Here is a 7903-nt window from a genome sequence, read left to right on the forward strand (position 1 = left end):
TCACAGCATAGTCAGGACCTTTATTTCTTTCTGTGTGACTCTCCTTTCCAGAGGCCACACAGAGTGGTCCCCCGGGACCTCCCACTCCGAGCCCCTCCTCACACTGTTGGCTGAGGACAGCTGCTTGTGCCCCTGGATCTTTTCTGTAGCTTTGTCTCGTGTATTTTTCTTTTAAGGAAAAGATGTCACTTTCCTTTTTCACTCTGTTGGAGGGACTGGAACGACCAGTTGACCTGAGTTTGTGCTCCGCCCTTTTTCACACTGCTGGCCCTGCCTGCAGGGCCCCAGACACGCCAGGAAGCAGAAGGTGTCCCTGCGGACACGGTAGTGTCTGAGTCTCATCACGGCTCTGTGCCGTGTGCAGGCACGCGTTTTCACTGGCCCCTCCCCCTGAGGCTCAGAGAGGCCAGGCCACTTTCCCAAAGTCGCACAGTGAGAGAAGTGACCGCCTCAGTTGTCTGGTGATGAACTTGTAATTGCCCAGGTCAGTGAGGAACAGCCTCTAGGGTGTGTTGTCAAGTCACTTCCTCAGCAGACAGCTGACTTCCCTCCAGGGCCTCCCCTTCCCTGAGAATCTTGGAAAGAGCATTTGGGGACATTCTCAGCCAAGCGACACCTGTGAGGTCAGGTCAGCGAGGTCAGGGCCTGCTGACCACCTCCCAGCCAAGGTTCTTGAGCTGCTGGACAACTGAGCAACTTCACCTGAGATCACACTTCAGATGCGGGACTGGGGTCCGCGTGGACAGAGCCGGAGGGCTGGGCTCCGCGTGGACAGAGCTGGAGGCTGGGCTCTGCGGGGACAGAACTGGAGGCTGGGCTTCCCGTGGACAGAGCTGGGGGCTGGGCTCCCTGTGGACAGAGCTGGGGGGCTGGGCTCCCCGTGGACAGAGCCGGGGGGCTGGGCTCCGCATGGACAGAGTTGGGGGCTGGGCTCCGCGGGGACAGAGCTGGGGGCTGGGCTCCCCGTGGACAGAGCTGGGGGCTGGGCTCCGCGGGGACAGCCTGCAGGCTGCTGTGCAGTAAGAGCAGCACTGTTTCTTCCTGACACCTGCCCTCTGGCTTCTGACCATCCCTTCTTCCTGCTGGCCCAGGGGTTGCCTTATGCAGGAAAAGCTCCCGGACTGGGCAGGCAACAAGTGGTGGTGGTGCGGGGTGGGGCTGTTGAACTTGGGGGTGGGGGTGGGGGAGGAGATTCGGTCCCAGTCCCAAGCCACTGGGCCTCTGGTTGGGCCCAGCTCACTGGGGGCTTTCCAGGGCGAGCTCAGATGGGGCACAGAGCTGTCCGCAGAAATGCAGGAGCACGAACTGGTTCCAGGAATCCCATCAGTGTGCAGACCCCAGGGAATGCTGCCGCACAGGCTCCTTGTAGAGGGCTGCAATGGGCTGCTGTGATGGGCGGGTTTTCCCATGGCCTCTGGGGTGAGGGCGGGCTGGGGATTTCCAGATTGTTCAGGCCTGTGGCTGGCAAGCTCAGCCTTCTCCGGCGGCCCTGCTGGCCTGTCCTGGGGCTGACCGCCATAAACAGTTTTTAAGTTAGGATCAGACAATTGTGTATTTATCTGCTTTGTAGGGGTGACTTTCAAGGGCAGAGAACTCTTCGTATATGATGTTCACATAGGGGACACACCCCACCTGGGTGCGGTATGTCCAGGCCTTCTGGCAGCATGCAGGGTCCCCAGGCTCCCCAAAAAGGGCTGCACCCTGAGGCCAAGGGCTTGGCTGGGAGAGGAATCATCTGCCTTTAGCACCTCACGGGGGCTCCTCTTGTCAGAGCGTGATTGTGCGCGCACACACGCCTGGGGGCTGTCTCGGGGCAGTGCAGCGCTGTGCAGTGACGGGAGGGAGGCCCGTCAGCAGGACCTGTGGCACCAGGGAGCCAGGCTTGTCTGCGCAGCAGGTGCCACAGGCTCCAGTTCCTCAGGCAACTCTTTCTCTTATTTCTCCTGCTGGGCGCGGTGGAGGCTGCAGACACGCTGCAGAGTCACGGGGCTCACGTGGGCCGAACCCGGGGGTCTGGGGGGTGTGTTTGAGGGCACCTGCCATCTGAGAGCCCTGAGGATAGCTTGGCCAGGTCCCAACCTGCCGGGGCCTCGCTGCTGGGACACCTGCCTGTGCAGTTTCTGTGACTTGAGCGTTTTTCTGCAGTTGTTTTGATTTCATGTTTCGTATTCGTATCAGAAACCATTGGCATTTTCTGTCCACAAGCCAGGCTCTTCCTGTAGCTTCTTTTCCTGCCTGTGTCCGGCTGCTCTCTCTCCTCGCTGTGCTCAGGTTGGAGCCCCTAGCTTTTGGCGAGCTCCTAGGACCCTGGGCGGGGCCGAACTGCCAGGAGACCACAGGATTAAGTGAGAGGACGTTGGTTCAGGCGAGGGAAGCGCTGTGAGCAGGGTGCATGAGCCGAGGCGGGTGGGGAGCTGGGGCCCCCGAGTATGAGGCTGTTTCCTGCCCGCCTGCCCTGGTGTGGAGCCCAGCTCCCTGGAAGCGGGCACCCTGCCTGGTGGGACCTGAGCCCCGAGCTGGGTGGGCTGCAGCTGCCTGACCACCCCGGCTCTCCTGGCTGTGCCCTGAGACCTGGCGACTTCTCGGTGATGCCTCCCAGGTGTCGGGAGGGGCGGCCAGAGGACCCTGCGCCTCCTGAGCCCAGCTGGCCCCATCCGTCTGGAGTCCATGGCGTTCCTTTCTCTGTTCATCATTTCCTGCTCCGCTCGGCTCCGCCTCCATATCTGGAGAAGGAGTTTCTCAGCGTTTGGACCCAGGCGTGTGTTTGTGCGCGTCCTGACCGGAAGGAAAGGGTCTCGGAGGCAGAAAACCCCTGTGTCCACGGTTTTGTTCAGTCTCCTGACCTTCTGTTTGCTCGTTTCATGGCGGGTGTTCCGGCCTTCTCCGCAGGGCCTTTCCCTCTTGGCCGGCGTCTTTCCCCACAGGCAGGCCTTCCCGGCAGGAGTGAAGAGGAGGGGCAGGCCGAGCCGCCCGGGTAGAGGCTTCTACATCTTTTTCACCTGCACCCGATTCAGTGTGATTGGTAACAATTTAGGTCTGTCTGTCCCGAAACCGCTCCTGCCGGCCGAACTGGCTTTGCTACCGCTAACTGGGTTAGGACCCCCAGTTTGGTGAATATAAGAATGTCGGTTTCCTGAAGTAGTTTCTGTGGCCAGAAGGGGCTGATGGCCGTGGGTGTTGGCCCGAGCACATGGATCTCTTCAGCCCCCTCGTGCTGGAGGCCATCTGGATTTAGTCCAGATTTAGTATCACGGGGCCTGAAAGTGGTCAAGGCGCCCTTTTGGACAGAAGATACCAGAACAGCTGGGAAGTTTCTGCGTGTCTGATCTGGGATGTGTTAGAGGCCTGTATACACGTGCTGGTTCTGAGTCAGGGTTGGGGTGGCTTGTTGGGCAGCGTGTGGAGGTCAGTGTAAGGGAGCTGGCTTTTCAGGGTCATTCCCAGGCAGCAGTGGGCACTTTCAGGTTGGCCTGATGTAATCACAAGGACTGGTTGTGGGAAAATTAGTTTTCAGGATCTCTTTTCCCTGCATGTGGTGCTCAGAGGTCATCTCAGGGGTGATTCCGAATCCCCTGGACTGACCTTTAGGTGAAGGTGGCCCAAGGATGGCGTGCCATTTGCCTCCCTGGTCGTCCCATGGCAGCTGGACGCCACCTTCACAGAGGCCTGTGGAGTCATAAACCAGGCATTTCTCAGGCCTTGCCTTCCAAGGGTTTACGGACTGAATGGTAAATTAGACAAACCCATCTGCACACTCACGCGTTATGGGAGTAACAGTAAATGGGGTTTTCAGGCCTTGGGGGCCGCTGAGGAAGACTGGAGGGATCTGCCTGCTCCTCCTGTTCCCCCAGGAACGGGCACCTAGGTGTGCACACACGTGCATGAGCACATACACAGACCCCTGCAGACGTGTGCACGGCACGCTCTGCACACAGTATGCTTTCCAAACCTGGAGAATTCTCAGGGATGATAGAAACTGTGTGCACAAAGACTCCTAAAGACACTGATCCCTGTGGAACAGGAGCAGTGCCCACTTTTGTCATCAAGGACATGCTAAGTGTCAGCACATCTTTTCTGTTCTAAGGTGTGGCTTGTCCGAAGGTGCCCTGACCTCAGCCTACAGCCCCGGCGGGGTGGGGGGCGCTCACCACGCTGCTCGTTGGACACTGCTCCCGCTCTCAGCAGATGACAGCACTGTCTCGTCCCAAAGGCGTCCGAGGCTCCTTGCAGAGCAGAGGCGGGAGGGCGGCGGGGCAGGACACTGCTTGTAGGTCCCTTTAGTGTTTCCAAGGTGCGAACCTCCTGAGGTAAAGTAGGGCCCTGGACGGGGAGCCTGCTCGGGACCCGGCTGTGGTCCCGCACTTTGGTCTCTTCCTCCTCAGGGTCCCTCGTCACCTGTGGGGTCCTCGTAGCGAGGGTGCAGGGTGGGGGACAGAAGGGGAGCAGCCGTGGAGAACACGAGTCGCAGGTGAGGCTCTCGACGGGGGCGACGTGAGGGAGCATCTTCTGGGAGGTCCCCTGCCTGAGGCGTCTCCTGGCTCTGGGAGCTGAATGACTCAGATGACACCCCAGGAGCCGGGCGGAACCAGCAGGAGGCCCGCTTGTTCCTGCCTCGAAAGCGGATGTCTGGGGTGGATGACGGCCTCCCCATGGTGCTCCGAGGGACCGCTGCAGGCTCACAGTCCCCACGGGTGCCTGGGCCAGTGTGTCCAGACCTTCTGCTTTCCTTCAGAGCCCAATTCTAGCCAGGGGACCACCCCGTGGGTGCAGGTGGCTGTGCTCAGGGGCTTTTTGTTTGTCACACTGGTGGACCCGGTGGGTGGAGACCCTCCCCTGCAGCTCAGCACCTGACCGTGCACGGGCGAGTCCAGGAGAGGGGGCTGCAGTGGACCCCCATGAACACTTGGTGGGTCCTTCACTCTCTCCGCCTCGCCTCAGGAGTCTGGGGGCAAGGAACAGCTAGGTTCCGTGCTTGCCTGATGGAGAGACGCCCGCGGTTGGACTAGCAGGTGCTGCCTGACGGCTCGGGGTGTGGGCGAGGAGGGCAGGACCCCAGGACAGGGACCCTGTGGCCAGGCAGCTGGGGACACTTCTACCCTGTATCCTATGGCAAGTCACGACCTCTGTGTGCCTTGGCTTTAGTGTCTAAAATGAAGGCACTAAAAGCTATTTCGCAGGATCGTTACAGGGTTGAGTGTAACTGTCATCTCTTTCCCCTCCCTCCCTTCACTGGGAGGAGAGAGAGCTCAGAAGAGTTCAGACCTGCTGGAATCACAGCGTTGGGTCCTTGAGCCAAAGGTGTTTTTGTGAGCAGTAGATCCAGGACTGGGCTGCGGATTCTGGGGGCGGATGTGGCCGTGTTGGGAGGGCCGGGCTGGAGGGGGTGGGCTCTTGTCCGCACAGGGATCTGGCCATACCTCCCTGGCCACGCGGCCTAAGCAGCATCACCACCACCACAAGGGAACCCCAGGGTGCTGTCAGCTCCTGGGCCTGTGCGTTCTCTTTGGAGCGCGGGTGCTTCTGTGGGCGGCCGACTGTGACTTCAAGGCGAATTTCCCACCGAGAAGCACAAGCTCAGTCGGTGCAGACCTGTGGGAGCAGGTGCCACGGCTTGGCCAGGAGGCGGTTTCCCGAGGCGGCAGCGGTCAGAGGAAGCGGGATCGGCTTCTGACTTCCGAGTGTGTCCTGGGGCACTTGGCGTGGTCGGAAGGTTCACACGAGGCTGCGTGTGTTTGGGGAGAAACAGGAAGAACAGCCCCCATTAGGGACTTTAGGTGACAGTTGGCGTTATTTACCATGTGTTGAATTCTGTCTTTTTTTCTGGATCATTCTGTGGTTTTATCTCTGTGGCTCGATGTCTTCATGACGAGAAGTGGGCGTTAATGACTCCGGTAGATATTTTGTAAACCTGGGGTGCTGTCTGCAGTCTCTGCAGCCCCTGCTGGGTGGGGACTGCGGCCCCTGTGCTGACTTTGCCCAGAGATGCTGGGGTGCTGCCTGGTCTCTTGTCTCGCACGGGGACGAAGTGTGAACGTCACCCACCAGCGAGGGGAGCCCTCGGCGGGCCGGGGCGTTTTGCTGTAGCTGACCCCCTGCAACCACAGCCTCTCCACAGGCCAGGCTGCTCTGTGCATGTGGACACCGGCTGAGGGGGCATCCAGCTTCAGTCTCCGACCCTCGGGGAGTGGGGATCACTCACAGATGACTTCAGGGGGTCTGTGTCTCTTGCACATGGAGATGGGGCTACTGCAGAATCAACGCCAGACAGGGCTGGAGGACGTGTCCAACCCACTCTCAGGCTCATTCTAGAAACTTGCCCAAGCTTTATTAACGGATAAGAGAAAACAAAGGCGAGTGAAGAGTGAAGAAAAACAAGTTGCTTTGATAAATACAATCAAATATATAATAAGGTTCCACTCGTTTGACCCATGAAGTTTGAAGACCAACCAAGAGTAAGGCACTTTTAAAGGTAGGATGAGGCCCTGGCCCGTGGCAGTTTTGTCGTCCTTCCCCAAGGGCCCCAGAGTGGGACACACCCACTTCCACGGTCCCTCTGTCTTTAACTGTCCTCCTTTATATGAAAAATGCCAAGGTGACCCAGAGTCCTTTCCAAGGTAGACGTGGGCTCAAGTCTAATGAAGGAAACCCCAGGAAATCCAGAACAGACGTCAGCACGTGATCAGAGGAAATTGATTTTAAGCTCTGCAGATAAACGAGTCCCCAGGCCTCTGTGTCTGCTGGGCATCGTGGGTAAATTCAGAAGAGCGTGCTAGCCAGCAAGTCTCTAGTAGACAGTCGTGGTCCTGAAATGTGGGCGACAAAGGCTGCAACCTGGCTTTCTCACTCGTCTGTTTCTCTCTTAGAAGTTTGTTAAAAGCAACGTGGTTTTTCCCAATAGGTGGCAGGGATTTGGGTGTCTTTCAAGCCTGTTTGATGTTCCTTTTGTTCGTCACCCCTCAGCAGGTGGAGGGAAGGTGCTGGGGCTTTGAGGGGACACCGCCTAGCCACAGCTGCTGGGTAGAGTGTGGGGTGTGAGGCGGGGCTGTTGAGGGGGAGACCCCCTTAGGAGACTTGACGCTGAATAAGCCCCACCAGTGCGCTGCAGTGCATGGGACGCACAGCCTCTGGGTCCTGTGGTGGTGCCATCCAGGCAGTGTGCTCAGCCCATTGCCCAGGACCATGGTCAGGAGAGGCTTCTCGGCCCCAGCTTCTGTCAGCCTCTGGCTCTGCTGCCCCTGCTCTCTGCCACCCCGTCCACCCACCTGCCCTGCCCCTTGCACGCCCTGCCCCGAGGCGAGCCTCTGCCTCCCTGAGGGGCAGGACTCCTTTCTGAAACCTTTTGCTCTGAGACCCTCAGCCTCTGCTGCCCTCGAGGGTGAGAAGGCTGCAGGACCCCCTGGAGGTGGGAGAAGATGGGGACCTTCACCCGCTCCTCTAGTTTCTGCCCCTTGACCTGTGTGGATCCTCGCAGGGCAGTAGCTCTGGGATGGGGTCTAGTGGTCGTGTTTCAAGGGTCCCAGGGCCTGAGATCTGCTCACTTGCTTGGTCAGAGCTGAGCTGGCCCCCGTGGTGCGCCCCGCAGTCGTCTGCAGGCTGGCTGCGCTCAGCGCTGGGGGGGGCAGCTGTCCTCCCTGCAGCCAGGCTCCCGGGGGCCAGAGGCTGTTGCTCTCCAGACGGAGACCCCCTGCTCTGCTGCATCCCACGGCACACAGCTGACGCCCAGAAGACACAGGGTCCCCCCGTCATAGGATGGAGCTGACGCCCAGGAGACACGGGGTCCCCCCGTCATAGGATGGAGCTGACGCCCGGGAGACACAGGGTCCCCCCGTCATAGGATGGAGCTGATGCCCAGGAGACACGGGGTCCCCCCGTCATAGGATGGAGCTGACGCCCGGGAGACACA

The sequence above is a fragment of the Bison bison genome, unplaced genomic scaffold, assembly GCF_000754665.1.
Source record: "Bison bison bison isolate TAMUID 2011002044 unplaced genomic scaffold, Bison_UMD1.0 scf7180017864527, whole genome shotgun sequence".
Lineage (NCBI taxonomy): Eukaryota > Metazoa > Chordata > Mammalia > Artiodactyla > Bovidae > Bison > Bison bison.